Source organism: Octopus bimaculoides, chromosome 5, assembly GCF_001194135.2.
Source record: "Octopus bimaculoides isolate UCB-OBI-ISO-001 chromosome 5, ASM119413v2, whole genome shotgun sequence".
NCBI classification, from domain to species: Eukaryota; Metazoa; Mollusca; class Cephalopoda; order Octopoda; family Octopodidae; genus Octopus; species Octopus bimaculoides.
In genome coordinates this window covers 7,872,337-7,887,648 of record NC_068985.1, presented here as the reverse complement: position 1 = coordinate 7,887,648, position 15,312 = coordinate 7,872,337, and the positions used below count along the sequence as shown (strand labels likewise).

At 36.1% G+C, this 15,312-nt stretch overlaps 1 protein-coding gene across 2 annotated transcripts in view; it reads right to left on the bottom strand.

The window, feature by feature from the left end:
* LOC106868704 (ubiquitin carboxyl-terminal hydrolase 36) overlaps positions 1 to 15,312 on the bottom strand; it is an 80,254-nt gene that overhangs the window by 54,006 nt on the left and 10,936 nt on the right. For both annotated transcript variants that reach the window (XM_052968127.1, XM_014914091.2), the window contains exon 2: positions 1,855 to 2,003. The gene's annotated coding sequence lies outside the window, so the exon portion shown is untranslated. The remainder of the gene's footprint in view (positions 1 to 1,854; positions 2,004 to 15,312) is intronic.

The window sequence follows — 15,312 nt, the reverse complement described above, 5'->3', positions numbered from 1 at the left end:
TTTTTTGTTGACGGATGGGTTAATTGCCAGTCAACACCAAAACTATTGATTTAGTATTTAGAAGAGGTTCCATCACTAATTTGGGCAAAACTGGATATTCAGCACAAAGACCAAGTCGAAAAGCATTTATGATTTTCACAGAAAAGATTCAAGCTTTAAAGTTGAATTACTGGAAGGTTTTGTATATCCTTCCTGAGATATCAACTGCAAATACATTCTGGATCCAATCCAATTAGTTATTATCTGAATGTAACATGAAATATTTCTGGAAATTATTTTCTAGATTCTCCTGATGATCAACTATTATTTGCTTAACCAAATCAAAATTCAATCTCCAAAAATAAAATCATTTGTATGAGAATATTTCTAATTCATCATTTTCTGGAAATATTGGTTGTCTCTCCATATACAGATATATTAAGATCAAGTTTTCTAAAAACACATCAGACAAAGAGCATCATTTGCACAATCATTCTTCTTTGTGATAAGCAAATATCCATTTTGTCCTGACAGCAGTTTCAAAGCTCCTCCATTTGAGAGTCACTGCACTTCTGTTCTCAATAAAAATTTGCTAAAATTGGATTCTATTTCATTACAGAGATTTGTGAAGAGGCACCTATTCAATGCATGACATTTAGTAAAGTAAGTTTTAACTGCAGCTTGTAACACTGCATTCGGCCCCACAGACATTGTTTTAGACACTATTACCTTGCAATGAATCATGCACTCAGTGAAAGTAGTGGGATATTTGCTTCTAGATATGACTGGCTTAAATTTCTATTTTCTACCTTGTCATGGCTACTGCACTATCAGTACATATTCCAATACAGTTTTACTATTCAAATCCTACTTCTCTGAAAAAATTCATATTTGGAAGAGAAGCACAATGTGCTTAAACTCAATCCATGTGATAAACTCTGCATCTCAGTGAGATCCTCAACTATAGAGCAATCGTGATATTGGAGATGCCAACTTTGTGAATCATTGGTCATTTAACTCCTACATTCTAGGAGATAAAAGAGCCTAAGAAAAAAAGTAAATCCACTCCAATTACATCCAAGGAGAATACATGAAATAATACAGTCCAAGATACTCTGTGTCTGGAAAAATAAATGGAAAAAAAGAGATACTCATAGCTGGAATGTTTCTGATCATATATTTAATCTATCAGGACTGATCTGAGATTTATCAAAAAAAAAGAAAGGAAAAAAAAGGAAAATTACCAATGAATCAACAAAGAAACCATGGTGGATCAATCAGTAATACCTTTTAATCACATATAACATTAAAACAAGATGGACATGGTTGGAATGTTTGTGATTAAAGCTCTGCTCAGTCAAGGCTGGCCTGGGGTTAAAAAACAATTACCTGAAAGTCTATTCAGGCTTCTGAGATGATTTGGATTCTGGTTGAGCTTGCTCATCTCAATCTCACCATCGCTCATAAAACCCATATAGTGTTTGAGAGGTTAGCTAAGCAAAATCTCACAACCATACAAAGCTGATTTTTAAAAATATTTTATCAATATTAGAGTAAGCAACTGTAATGCTATCAACATCTCAGTGACAATTAGTTAACATGCCTGATTTTTCATAATTATCACCATTTTACATATCTATTTAAATCTCAACATCAAGTAACTCTTACATCTCTGCAAACTTGTATCATTTTAATTCTATGTCTCCACTGTCAACAAAATCAAGAGCACTTACCACTCCAAATACTTTTCTTTCTGTTGTACACCCCCACCCCTTTCCTCTGCTATTTGATCTAACCCTGTATCGCATCCCTCCTGAAATGAGAATCAATCAACATGCATGAAATACGCACTCAAGTTGTAAAAGTTGACTTTACCTCGCAATGAAATTAGTCAAGATGGGCAATGTGGACTCCAGCCAGTTGGGAAAAAAGTCTGAGCAAACTGGGTAACCATAGTTAAAGTGATTTCATAAGTTGCAGATGTAAAATGATTCCGTCAATACCTTAGCCAAGTGATAAGTTAACTGAAACAGTAAAAAATAAAAACAGAAAATAATATAAATTACTAGAAATTTAATAAAAGATAATCAACCATATAAAGGCAAAGAATAACTTATAGAACAACTACATTCCTAAATGTCATTCCGAAATTAAAGAGTCAGATCATTGAAATCTCAAACCTAATAGACAATGAGTAATTCATAATAATATGAAGGGATAAGCATTACATTTGGTAAGAGTAATCTGAATGTATTTTATATGGTTCTATACAATTGCCAGGCTAATTTTATTTTCTTTTATTTGCATCTTGTTTCAAAAAGACAAACATGACAAATTCATTTTGCATATCATTCCAAATTAAACTTCAATTGTTTCATACCTTCAAGTATAAATGTAACTTATTTTCTTTCAGGTATTTCAATATCACAATTTAATTTTCCATTATGTATACATTGTTTTTAAATTGCTTCTAACCTTTGTTTCTATTAGCTGTTATAAAGATTGAAGCAGCTGATAAAAAGATATTAATGGATGAGACCCAGTGTGTTCTCCTTTAAGTGATTTTGTGTAAAGTTTGGAAGGACCATGAGACAGCATCTATTCCTTTCTAGTATTTAACTATTGAAAGTCTAAGTTTATTACTTGCCAAATGATATTACAGAATCAGTAGTGCATCCAACAAAATGTTTTGCATTCTAAATTAAATTCCTATCAAAGGTTGGTTTTGGCCATCATACTTCAGAGGCCAATAAGTAAGTACCAGTCAAGTATCCAGGTCAATATAAACAGATGTACCCCATAAAATGTGAGGGCTTTCTGCCTAATTTAGAAATCAATATCTCTTTATAATTGTTTATTCCTCTAATTTTTTTTTCATCAAAACAAAGTTAATTTGGTCTTAAGTACCAACATGATTCCAAAATAACAAAATGATTAAGAGAGTATGTTCATTCACTTGAGAAATGTAGGAGTCTCATGCTATCTTTTCTTGTCTTAATAATCCTTTCGGTCGTAGGCACAAGGCCTGACATTTATGGGGAAGGGACTACTCATTTAGATCAACCATCCTTGTGTCAAAATAGTGGGCTACTGTACACAACAGTCAAGTTTTCTCAGCATGAATATAGGAATATATTGAAATATTTAGTGTTATCTTTTGTTTTTTTACAAGCAAAAAATGGATGCAATATAAATCCCCAAGCATTGAGAGGTTTTCTTAAGGCCCAGTGCAATGCAGGCAAGACAAATTGTCCATTAGTTAGGTCAGCTTAGACAATGCAAAAACAAAGGAGAACCCCGGAATGCTCAACTTGCTAGAATTGACAACTAGTCCTTTTATAATGCATTCCAGGACACTGTGGCTCTATGTGCACTGTACTTTATGAAGTCGGAGTGATCATAGCTTTGGTCATAGGATGGCTTGATGAGGAATGACCAAGGGTTACACAAAGATAACAAAGAGTTTGCAAACTCTTGTAACCTACAAGAAGCACTCAGTTCAATCATCACTCACTTTACTCCTTTTATAGATATAATATAGAATGTCATATCAGTCACCTTCATCATACATCAATTACACTATCTCTTGCTTAAAATGAGCATTGCCAGCCTCCTTAGATAGTAGGATGAACAGTCCCAACCTGCCACTCACATTAATCCTTTAGCATTCATATTATTCTGTCCAAAGTAATCCTTATTTATTCACATAGTTTTGAATTAAGCATACATTATTTTGTAGCTGTGAGATTTTGATGAGGTAACTGCTAATATTTAGAATGATATTGTAGGGTTGATGTGAGTGACTAGATCTGGCAGTTTGAACATAAAACATGTAAAATATTTTGGCTGGATATGGCCAGTTTAAATGCTAAATGGTTAAAACACTGCTACCAAAGCCTAGAGAGTGTTTATTCAAGTTCATTCCGTTGCAAGCATTCAAAATGATCCCCAGTTCCCTATCTGCATACATCTTTCCTGCAGATCCTGACATATGTTTATGTTGGATACTGATAATAATGCAGTCACAAGTTAGAGTAGGGCCAAAGATTAAAGGCATTACTCCTCCCTTACTATACTCGGTTTAACTAAATGGCTAGCAGATTACATGCTTGAGTAGTTAGAAAGTTCACATCCTGAACATAAGACCTCATCCCAGTGTATGCTATTTTATGTAAACGACTACTATAGCTTCAAGTTGACCCAAGCCTTTGGATAATGGGAATCTGTACAGAAGCCTGTTGGACTGGAGTTGCTCTTGTGTGGAAGAACTAATTCATTATCAATTTTATTGCCATAAAATGTTGTCAATAATCATTTATTCATTCATACTCCTGACAAATTGCCATTCTCTAAGAGCCATACACATACACACACACACACTTATCAAAATTAGGCTTCACACCTTCACTACTGTTTCTAAACCCTACACATTACCAATACTTATTTTCTCTACTCCAAAGGGATGAATGACAAAGTCTATTTAAAAAACCAGAACACAAACATATCCTAAGCTGTGGTGTTCAACCAATTTTGTCAATAAAAATTATTAGGAAATCTAAAGCAAAAGTGGAGCACCTGTATCAAGTGTCTAATACACTTTATATTGGAACATTCTCTCTTTAAATAATAGTTGTATAGTTTACTTAACAATAACAAACATTTAGAGAATAAAGTTTGAGCAACAATAACAAATGCATTAATTTGGCAACAAAGCAATTTTCTCTTTAGCCAAACGGTTTTCTTTGTGCATTTCAATTACCTAATTAAAGACAACTGTAAAGATTTTGAAACTAACATTTACATAAGACAATAAAAACCACAAAACAGAGCATCCATTATGCACATATAGATGTAGAAAAACTTGTAATAGCTATAGCTGAGCTTGCTCCAGGATTAACTGAAGGTAGTCTCTCTCTCTCTCTCTCTCTCTCATTCCATATAAACACACACATGAACAGGGATCCAAATGTAGGAAGTTTGTAAGCTTCAAACAATAGGCAGTTAGGATAGAGAACAAAAAGTGGAGAGTATACAATGAAATAATTTATTACCATCATAAGCTTATACACTTTTTATCACATCAGTGTTACAAAGAATTTCGATAAGCTAATATAATGAGCTTCAGGTAGTTAAGAAGCATATGTAGCTTATATTTTACCTGTTCTACCCCTTCAAATTTTGGAGTGTGTGTGCGTGTGTGTGTGTGTGAATGTATATGTGTGTGTGTGTTGTGTGTCTATGTATGTATGTGGTCACAAAAGAGGGAAAGAAAAGTAAAACCACAAGAGTGAAAGTGGGTGACATGCTATAGCAGGAGACATCATTTAAAGGCTTTGCTGTGAAGACTGATATTTGAATCAAAACTGCAAATTTTTATCATAAATGATATTCACTTTATCAGTTAGTCTGTCTCTCTCTTTCTCTCTCTCTCTCACACACACACGGAAATATATATATATATATATGAAATCAAATATTAAACACCTTTGTTTTCAAAATATTATTGTTCATATAACATATGTGCTATGTGAATTATATATATATACACACACACACACTTTGATTGGGTATGACTCCTTCATGTATCACCTGGTTGACTATATGGGTGACTAGACTATAGCCGACACCACCAGACATTTTAAGCATCTCTGCGGTGATTCCTGACAGTCTGGAGGCTTTCCCTGTCTTCATACCCTTAATTGTTTTATCTACAAAGGTACTGTCACTTGGGATAGCTGGTCCCTCTGTTGGGTTGACATTCGGCAGACTCTCTTTCTCCCATTCATTCTCTTCATTTAGTAACCTTTCATAGTGGCATCTCCAAGTCTCTCTTCTTCCAGCCTCATTAAATGCAAGTGAGCCATCATCCATGCGAACACATTTCTCTCCTACGACATCACGATTCTCTCTCATGCACTATCTTGAAACATGAAATACCTCAAGTCTTTGGTCCTCACAATGCAGAACATTGGCAAATTTTTTCTTATCTGCTTCCCCTCTGGCTAAATAAACCTGTCTCCTAGCTTCCCTTCTGGCAGTCTAATACAATTCCCTGCTACCACCATTCTTCCAGTCTTTCCATGCCTGTTTCTTTTCCCTAATGGCCCTGTCAACTACATTGTTCCACCACCACGTTACCTTGGGCTGAGAGGGAATTTTGCACTATCCACAGATCTGGTCAGTGGCCCTCAACAGGTTGTCCCGTAGAAACTTCCAGTTGTCTTCCACATCATGTAATGCTATATCTCCCTCTATTTCATCAAAAGCTTCGAGTAATACATCTCTAATATGTGTGTGTGTGTGTGCTTATGTGGTCAAGAAATTTGCTTATCAATTGTGGTTTTGGTCCCCAGAGTAGCACCTTGGGCAAGTGTCTCTCAGTATAGCCTTCCTAAACCAACCAAAGCCTTGTGATTCAAAGTCTTGTGTGTTTGGCATTAAGAAGGGCTTTGAGTAGTAGAAACCATGTCAGTGCAGACACTGGCACACAATTCTGTCCACCAACACACTGGATCCTCTCGCATAAGCCAGCATGGAAGATAAAACATTAAACCCCTCAGGTTACTGTCAAACTTACATTCTTTTGAATTTGTCATGCGTTATCTCAGTTTTAAAATGATGTAATAATAATTTTTTAGAATGGCATAATGGGTATGTGTAAGAGGCTGGATCTAGTTTGAATATAAAATAAGTAGAATATTTGGGCTGAATATGGCTGGTTTAAATGCTAAAGTGTTAAAGACAATGGTGATAAAGCATAAAACTAATATCCTCTAAACCAAGGCTGGCCAACATGAGGCACGCGGGCCGCATGCTGCCTGCAGACTTTTATCTTATGGCCCGCTTGATACTTTCTTGAAGTATTGTTTAATTTCAAAATAAAATTGTTTGTGGAAAACATTTATTTCAAAATAAATTTTAAATGCATAAGTAGCTATAAAGCAATAGCCTACAAATTTATAATTTTCAACAAACGGAAGGTATGAAATATTCTGGATTCTGTAATTTGCTTAGTTGACTGTTAGTGCATAAAGTATACAAGCAGTCCTCACAAAAACTTTCTGTGATTAGAGTGGCCCGCAATGTAATTTGAATTGGCCAGGCCTGATCTAAACCATAGCTAAATTCTACTGAATCAATGACACTATTTTGACATGCAAGTACTGTAGTAAAGTATCAGTGAACTGGTAATTTGAGTTGCAATGCACGATCGATTAGAAAGTCCTTACACAAGCACTGAATATTCAACAGATAACTTCAAAGAGAAGGAAAGAAAAACAATTTGATATCAAGCTAAATACAGATCCGAGTAAGAAACCCTTGAACAAGTCTTTCATAGCAATAGTTGCACTAATTACCATTACCACCAAACAAAACTTTTTTTTCTTTTAATGATTGCTATCTTCCACAAATAAATAAATATATGACAGCCATCATATACGAATAAACTGACTTCAAATTTTGGCACAAGGCCAGCAGTGTTGAGGGAGGGGATAAGTTGAGTACATTGAACCCAGTGTTCAACCATTAGATGGTTAACTACCTATTGAAGTTTGACGTTCATGCTGGTAATCACGGTCCGGGACATATTTTACATTGCTTGGAGTTTCTACCTATCGCAATGAAGCCCAGCAATTTCTCTAAATAGATCAGTTTTTGTCCGTTTAGAGAATCTAGCTTCCGTTTGCACCAGGAAGCTATTTGCTCACCTTCTCCACATTACGACACGAGATTCCTCACTGCCGATATCACCACTATCAGCTGTTACTGCATCTAATGTCGACAACATCATAATTCATCCTTGCACATGTAAACTTACTATGTGAATATGACTTTTAGCATTCCTACAGAAACCTTCATTTACCTTATACGATGTTTAATGCCATTTCACATTCATGTTGAATTATGCAGCAATCTTATGTTCTCTTCATAGAACACTTGCAATGTATGTATTACCAGTTCTTTTGGTATAGTAGATTTTTGCAATTCTTGTTTATGTTTCCTCACAGACGTGTATATTCTAACAAGTCACTTCTTAAATTTCGCATCTCTCTTGTTCAATAAACACTAAGTTAAACTTGCAAAGCTGTTTATTTTCTCCTTTCAATTTTCAAAGGTTACTAAACTATTAGTTTGGTCTCCCAGCTAAAACAATAATGACAAATTTTTAAGTTTGCTTCACATTTTATAAGTGTGAAAGGGATTAAATTTCGATACTCCATATCAAAGGTTCTGACAAGACTAGGCAGAAAATCAGAGCTTGAGACAAGACACTTTCAACCAATCAGAATTCTGTTTACATAATCAGCTTGATCAGTCACCTTCCTTTGTCAGTTGAGTGAAGTGTCATCCAAGCTGATGTTTATTGGTAATTAAACTTATTTTGCAACACTTGTGCATATTTATCAGCTTTGTTTTAGTTGATAAGAATTATCAACTACTTTTCCTGTGATTGTGATTTGAGAAGACATACAGAAGTATGCTAAAGATCGGACATAATCTCTTGTGAGCAGGAAATGTAAAATGAAGTTTATTATAAACAACACAAACACTTTGTAGTTTAACAGCTTTCAATGTGATACCTGTAAACAGAATTTTTTTTTTAATTTAATGAAAATTTAATAAGACCTAATCATAAGTAAGTGAAATTATGCTAAAAACAACTAAATTGAAAACCTTTTCCCCTTGGCCATATTGGCAATTCTGAAAACTTTTGGGTGCGAATTTTACATGAGTAGAAGCTTTTTTTAGCAATTTTTATCCTGAAAATCACCAGCATAAATTACACAGGTATTCAAATTACATGGGTTTTTACGATATATATTGATATAATATATACTAGCTGAAGAGCCTGTTGTCGCTGGGTCGCCTTCCTGACACTTGTGCCGGTGGCACGTGTAAAGACATTCGAGCGAGATCGTTGCCAGTACCGCTGGACTGGCTCCTGTGCAGGTGGCACGTAAAATACACCATTTTGAGCGTGGCCGTTGCCAGTTCCGCCTGACTGGCCTTCATGCCGCTGGCACGTAAAAGCACCCACTACACTCTCGGAGTGGATGGTGTTAGGAAGGACATCCAGCTGTAGAAACTCTGCCAAATCAGATTGAAGCCTGGTGTAGCCATCTGGTTCACCAGTCCTCAGTCAAATCATCCAACCCATGGTAGCATGGAAATGTGGATGTTAAACGATAATGATGAATGTCATATATAAATTTTTGTTTATTCCATGTCAGACCCTGCTTTCCCAAACAGAAGGCCTCTTGATCAGGACAGATTTGTGCAATTTTTCGCAAAAACACCTCGTTGAGGACTTCTTCCTTTTTAAATTATTTACATGTCTGACCATTTCACAAGACTTTATTCATTAAAACTTCAGAAGTTCTTACAACTTTGGTCGTCATAATGCTTTGCTTTCATTTTGTTTAATAAAAATTCCTCGTAATGATTTTGCTTTCATTTTGTGATAGACAGTTATCATGCAGAAAATACCAGCTTCCAAATCCTGTTTACTGATTAAGTAAAAATGATTAGACTTTAAATTTCTGTAACATTCTTCTGCAATTTTTCTCTAACAAATAAATAACAAAATGAGATTTAACATGGAAAATTATTTCAATATGCCAAATTTGAAAACTGACTTAATTTTACTTCCCAATAAGTGATAGCAATAGGGTAAACCCTAGAGAAGTAGAGAGACAGACAGTTAAAAGATGTGACACACACACACACACACATTTACAAACATACACATGAGTTTAAAATGGTGTATAGTAGACATGTGTACGTGTGTGTGTTTATAATGGACAAGAAAAAAAGCAGCCTGTGAACAAGTGTTGTCAATTTACCAACCCACTCTCTCCTTAAAGCTATATATTCCTCACACCCACCTTTCTTTCCCTTCCTCAGCATTTTAAAAGTTACTTATGTGTATGTGTGCATGCATCTATGTATTTACAAAAGTACACATGCAGCATTGCGTGTATATCCCTGAATGACAGCTGTATTAACATTATCACCCCACTGCCACCCCATATTTGTCACTTACACAATTCTCTTCTCCTCTTCCCCAATATCAGTCACTCAACCTATGCCATCTCATTTCTTTCACACTAACATTCTTGCATCCTTCTCATTTTATTCGAAATAGCCACCCTACCACTCTAATTTTATAAGTTTTGCCTTCATTGGACACTAAACTCCGCTTGCGAAGACCTGTTGAGGCAAGTGAAATCGAAATCGAAACTGAACTAAATTCGACTACTGGCACCCATGCCAACGTCGTCTCCTTCATTGGACACGAAATTCAGCTTGCGAAGACTTATTGGGGCAAGCGAAAGCGAAATTGTGATGGCACCTGTGCCCAGCGTCGCCTTTCTGGCACTTGTGCCCGCAGCATGTGTAAGGACTTTCGAGCGAGATCGTTGCCAGTGCCCCTGGACTGGCTCTTGTGCGGGTGGCACATAAAATACACCATTTTGAGCGTGGCCGTTGCCAATACCGCCTGACTGGCCTTCGTGCCGGTGGCATGTAAAAGCACCCACTACACTCTCAGAGTGGTTGGCGTTAGGAAGGGCATCCAGCTGTAGAAACTCTGCCAAATCAGATTGGAGCCTGGTGTAGCCATCTGGTTTCACCAGTCCTCAGTCAAATCGTCCAACCCATGCTAGCATGGAAAGCGGACGTTAAACGATGATGATGATGGAGTTATAAGATAAAATATCTTTTTCCATTCTCTATGCTTGTAGATGAAATTTGTTGAGGCAGATTTAAAATGGCCAGATTCCATCCTGTTGCCAACCCTCAACTGTTTACAAGTAAGGTAATATTTTCTGATAGCTAGACGTATATTTCACAAGTAACTGGATACACAACATCACTTGTATGACAATAATGCTCATTTACAGCCATAATGTGATGTCCAGAAAAGACACACACACACACACACACTACACCACCACCATTACACATCTGTTCTCCATGCTGGGCACGGGTTTCTTTCAGTTTTCATCTACCACATTCACTTACGAAGCTTTGGTTGGCCCAAGGCTATACTAGAAAACATTTGCAGAAGGTGCCACACAGTGGGACTGAATCCAAGACCACATGGCGAGGAAGCAAGCTTCACAGCCACACAGTAATGCCTGCACATGTGTGTGTGTGTGTGTGTGTGTGTGTGTGTGTGTGTATAACACATGGAATAAAGGGAGTTCTTATAATTCAGTGCATAGCTTTGCTAACAAAGCACAAGCCATTGTTAATATAAACAAAAACCCAGCCTCAAAGAAACCCAATAAAATCAATAACTAACAAACATCAACAATATTAAACTTGACTTAATATCATAGTACACTAGTACAAAGTAGCAATTCCCACTAATCTCTATGTACATGAATATTTGAGAGAACTATCAGTCTCTGTTACATCTTAATTAATCCATGTTTTATCAACTGATAACAAATCCTCCAGTCTCTAATGAGGGTTACTGCTTAAAAAAAAGAAAAAGAATCCAAATGCATATTTCCATGATTAAAAATACAATGTTAGGAAAATTCACAGAGAAAGTAAGAGATAAAGAAATATTTCAAAATACCAAAATAATGGAGGGAGAGAGAGGGTACTGTGATAAAGATTGGTTTTATAGTCTTATAGATACATTTTCATAAATTAGGGTGTGGGAGAATAGATGCAAATCATTGAGTACCAGAATAAACACTTATTTATTTAGTTGTGTTTAAAATTCCTACCAGAATCAACATCACTAACATATTACACTAGGGACGTGTTATTTAACTAGTCACTTCAAAATGGGCTTTGCGCTTGAAAGATTTTTTTTTTTTTTTTCAGGAAATACTTGGAAAATACGAATCTATAACCAATCTGCATAATAGTTTTTGTTGCATTTACAAAAGAAGACTATATGTAGCATACTTAAAACGTGTAAGGTTGCATGGAGGGAAATGCAGATAACAAAAGCCTAACTAGAATGGAATCCATAAACTACCATATGCTTGTGTATAAGACATGCTCTTTTTTTTTCTCTTATGTGTAACAAAAAAATTGCTACATACCTAATGCAAGCATTTTATGGATGAGGTGTTGAACATAAGCTGAAACATTTTGTATGTCTTATGCAACAGGGCATCGTATACATTGGCAAAAGGTATATGACATTAATTTCATTTAGCATTAGTACGTTGAGCGTGGTTATCATTAAATAAGCTGATGGATGCATGCTGGGAGAGAAAAAAAAATCTCCATGAATCCATAGCGGACAGTAGCTGCGATAGAGATAAGCCATGATAAACTTAGAAGCAAGTGATCAACATGTAATATAAAGCTTTGAGAAAACATGACAAGTGTTGAGAAATGTTTATTGCAAACCAATGCCAACAAAGAAAAAATATCAAAAGTGTGATGATAATGGGCATTTTGACAAAACTCAGTTCTGAGACTGAAGAGTCAATGTCAAAATTTCTCTGATCTATTCATTAGATCAAGATATTAACAAAAAAAAAAAAATAAGAAAGATAATTCAATAAATTATGATAAATTACACTAAGATATCAGAAGAAAAACAAACAAAAGAATATCGTTTACTCAACAGGTATTTAAAGAATGTACTCTTACATTGCCAAAGTTAAACAAAGAATGCCAACCTAAGATTGAGGACTTAAATTCCATACTAGATATCAAATCTACAAACTGCATGGAATACCTACAGGATGCATCAGTTTTTTGGTCACTTTTTTCAAGAGCTCTAACTTTCTAACTTTTGTTTTTTTAAACTCACTTCCCAGATAAATAATGTCAGACAACCCAGCAAATAAAAAAGCATGATAAACATTGCCTTAAAAGTGAAGCACAGTGATACAGAGATAGCTCACCTCCTGAAAGTTGCTTTATCCTTTGTTATCAAAGTCTGAAAGGAGCTGGAAGTTGCTGATGGGAATCCAACACCAGCAGCTAAATGCAAACAGTGTGCATGGGATCCTAAAACTATCAGAACACGTAACTCTACAAAAATTCCAAGATATTATCGTTAAAAACTCCGGTAAGTCAATCAGAGCCATTGCAAAGGACCTCAAGGTTTCAGAATGCTCCATCAGAAGAGTTGTGCATGAGGACATCCAAAAGAAGTTGTGTGTGATACAGGTGTCAGTTGATGTTGGATGTGATGAGAGAATTGTTCAATCCATGTAAAGTTTTGGCTAAACAAGTTAAAACACCAAGTGGCTGAAATGCTTTGGTTCTTCTCAATGAGAAAAACTTCAATCAGGGCCAAAAGGTAAACTGAAGGGACAACAGATGGTTGCACATAGACTCGAATGAGATTCCAACAGTCATGCTTATTAAGTTCCCAGCAATTGTGATAGTTCTGGGAGGCATCAGCAACTAGAGAGATATCATGCCTCCTCCCTTTTTATCACAATGCTTAAAGTCAATGCTGCTGTCTACGGAGGTGTTGGAGAAAAGTTGTGAAGCCCTGGATAGAATTAGTATGCAATGGAAGACAATATGTCTTCCAACAAGACTCTGTACCACCCCATAAAGTTAGAACAACTCAAGCATGAGTGTGTACCAATTTCCATGATCAAGTTCTTTGTCATTTGGCCTCCAAGTTCACCAGACCTCAATCTACTGGACAAATACGGATGGGTGTAGTCGAGATCAATCAACACCCCCATAACACCATACAATCTTTCAAGCCTACCATAACCAGCACTATATGCAAAATTGATAGGGATCAGGATTTTGGCATGACAACACTTCCAACCCCATATTGAAGCAGCCATTGATGCTAACAGAGGATTCATTGAAGAGGTGGGATAAAAGGATTCTCAACATTATTTGTACCATTTGTTTACAAATACCGCTTTTCTTTGATGGGCTATGCGTCTTTTTCTAAATTCATACAAATGACCTCAAAACAAAAAAACAAACTGATGCACCTCATACTGCAAGTTGAAATGGCATTTAAATTTTAAAAAATCAAATGTCAAGAAGACAACATGTATCTAGTGTCAAAACAACGACCCAGAACTCAAAAATTCAAACCTTACTACAAACACTGTACTGTGACACTCAATAAAACATAACATAAAACTGATTCAGACAGTTTCAAGTGGTAACAGGCTGACGAATACATGCACTGAGAGGTAGATTTGCATCATACGGGATACTAAGAGTTAACATAGCCACTTTACATGCTTGCATGAGAACCAGAATCAGGCTGAAAATGTGTACTGAAACAGTTGATGTAAAATACTTCAATGTTGAAACCAGTTGAAATTCGTTTACATTTCTTCATGGCTCCCCATTCTCTTTCTTTGTTGCACACTTTTGCTTTCCTTAATCTTCCAGCCACTCTAATACTACTACTTTTATACAACAAACCCTGTTTCTATAAACTAATGCACATTTTGACCAGATCAGCAATTAAGAGTCACTTGAATCAAATCTCAAACTGGTATGGGGGAGGAGACTATGATACTCATTGCAGTCCCTAAAATTTGTCAGCATGCTGAGTCATCAAATATGAAATAATTACTTTCTAATAGGAATCTCAGACTAAGCAAAGATGAAATTTTGCCCAAATATTCTGATAATTTAAACTGCTATATACCAAGACAATATCTCATTGCAATGAATCCATAATTGTGAAGGATATTAATTTCTGACTGCTCAATGGATCTTTAAGCTTTCATATCTTCCTTTCCCAGACAGGCATGTGTCTCTGAGGCCTTCTAGCTCTAAGTCTGAAGTAATCAACAACTAACCTGAGTTGAGTAGTACATTTTTCACCTGGAAAGGACGTTCTGATGAGAACAGTCAATCTGACAAAGTATCTAATGGCACACTGACAACTTCTATCACTTTACCCACCCACTTCGCTACAGAAAGTATGCCTACAACACCAACACTATCACTATTGTCTTCCCAGATTTTATACCAATGTTCTTTACTTGAGAAATTTGGCTGGAGTTCCCCATCTTATTTCTTGTACACAGCCCACATCTACACATCTCAATTCTCGCATATATTATATACACACACACACCACATACACCCAAGTATAATGCATATGTGAAGGTACATGGCTCAGTGGTTAGAGTGTCGAACTTACAACCGTGAGGTTGTGAGTTCAAATCCCGGACTGGGCTGCGTGTTGTGTTCTTGAGCAAGACACTTTATTTCACATTGCTCCAGTTCACTCAGCTATAGAAATGAGTTGTAACATCACTGGTGCCAAGCTGTATCAGCCTTTGCCTTTCCCTTGGAATACACTGGTGGCGTGGAGAGGGGAGGCTGTATGCATGGGCGACTGCTGGCTTT